Source organism: Schistocerca cancellata, chromosome 1 (genome assembly GCF_023864275.1).
Source record: "Schistocerca cancellata isolate TAMUIC-IGC-003103 chromosome 1, iqSchCanc2.1, whole genome shotgun sequence".
NCBI lineage: Eukaryota > Metazoa > Arthropoda > Insecta > Orthoptera > Acrididae > Schistocerca > Schistocerca cancellata.
This window is the reverse complement of record NC_064626.1, coordinates 787,518,748-787,520,432: the sequence shown is the minus strand read 5'-3', so window position 1 is coordinate 787,520,432 and position 1,685 is coordinate 787,518,748. Positions and strand designations below refer to the sequence as shown.

General features: G+C 46.2%; 1 non-coding gene across 1 annotated transcript; it reads left to right on the top strand.

The window, feature by feature from the left end:
• The first annotated feature begins 1,203 nt into the window (after positions 1-1,203).
• On the top strand, positions 1,204-1,275 carry Trnae-uuc (transfer RNA glutamic acid (anticodon UUC)). The gene has a single exon. It is a non-coding gene; the product is annotated as a tRNA-Glu (tRNA).
• The last annotated feature ends 410 nt before the right edge of the window (positions 1,276-1,685 follow it).

The window sequence follows — 1,685 nt, the reverse complement described above, 5'->3', positions numbered from 1 at the left end:
GCAGATAAAAGTATTGTGGATGTGTACATGGCATTTGGGTATGCAGTGCGGGTATGAATTTTATCTCTCTCATCCTCAGAGACCTCTAACTGTGGCGTCCGAGAGGAATCCTGGCGCGCAGTCCAGCTTCCAGCTCTCAAACCGGACAGCCACTCTTGGTGAAGCGTTGGTGCAGTCCCAAAATGGTCGGCAACCGCTGCTAGACTGATGTAGCAGTGCAGGCGTGAAATCTTATTCTGCTGCCGTCTGTCGCGGCACGATCATCATATGTACTTCCCTTTGACCGCTGACGTCAACACTAGACACAGCTCACATGACACCTCATGTAGAACGCGTCGCGGTTCTTCCTAGTGACAACAAGCCTCCTAAAGGTCATAATGTGACTTCCCTGTAATTCAGTTAGCTGCATAAATGGTATGCGTTTTTTAAGTTCTGGCATGTATACAGTATTTATTTATGCAAGTCTGTCATCGAACCATAAGATAACTCTCTCATTAAAGTTAATTACACTTCTTGTCAAAAGAAGTGAAGCACCCAGAAGGGGAAGGAAACACGAAATAAAACCTCACAGTTTGAGATGGTATGAGATGTTACAATGTCGACACAAATTTACAGAGAATTTGGCAGTACGAATGCGTTAATACGACTTTGTATCCCCTCTGGCTTGGATGCCGCACTGATTCGGTTGGGAAGGGTGTCATGAAGCCGTTGTATCCCATCCTGAGGCAAGCTAGCCCAAAACTATTGTAACATCTCCTTCATATGCTAGGGATGGGGTTGACAATCGAGTTGGAATAGTGGGACAGAGCCGGCGTTGCCCCATTGGTATATTGCCAAATTTATTCAAAATGGCGTATCCAAAATGGCGGCGATAGGTATGGCAACGTCACGATGACGTCACGGCATGAAGTTCAAATTTTGGCGGGAAAATAGGTCAATTGGGCTACCTCCACTAGCATTAGAAAATGGCGGAAATAAAGGTCACTAGGGCTACCTCCACTAACTTAAGGCATCTGACCACCACCTCTTCCAAATCGTAAATTGTCAAAATAATACATGTACAACACTCTGCGAACACACTCACTAATTTTAAACTTTCCAAATAATGCATTACACAGCTTACAGACCTGCAAACTACTCGTAGATTACCGAAATAATGCATGTAAAACGCTCTGCAGACGTGCTCACTAATTGGAAACTGTCTCCGGTGTGGTCTAGTGGCTAGGATACCTGGCTTTCACCCAGGAGGCCCGGGTTCGATTCCCGGTACCGGAACGGAATTGCCGGCCGAAGTGGCCGTGCGGTTAAAGGCGCTGCAGCCTGGAACCGCAAGACCGGTACGGTCGCAGGTTCGAATCCTGCCTCGGGCATGGATGTTTGTGATGTCCTTAGGTTAGTTAGGTTTAACTAGTTCTAAGTTCTAGGGGACTAATGACCTCAGCAGTTGAGTCCCATAGTGCTCAGAGCCATTTGAACCATTTTTTTTTTTGTAAACTGTCGAAGTAATGCATTGCACAGCCCACATACCTGCAAACTATTCGTAAATCACAGACATAATGCATAGCGCGGTCTACATACACGCAAACAACTCGTAACTTTTCAATATAATGCCAGTAAAACACTATGTGCATTATAATTATCCGTTTTCAAAACACGTGACGTCACGCCGCGGCGCGGGGGCGCGC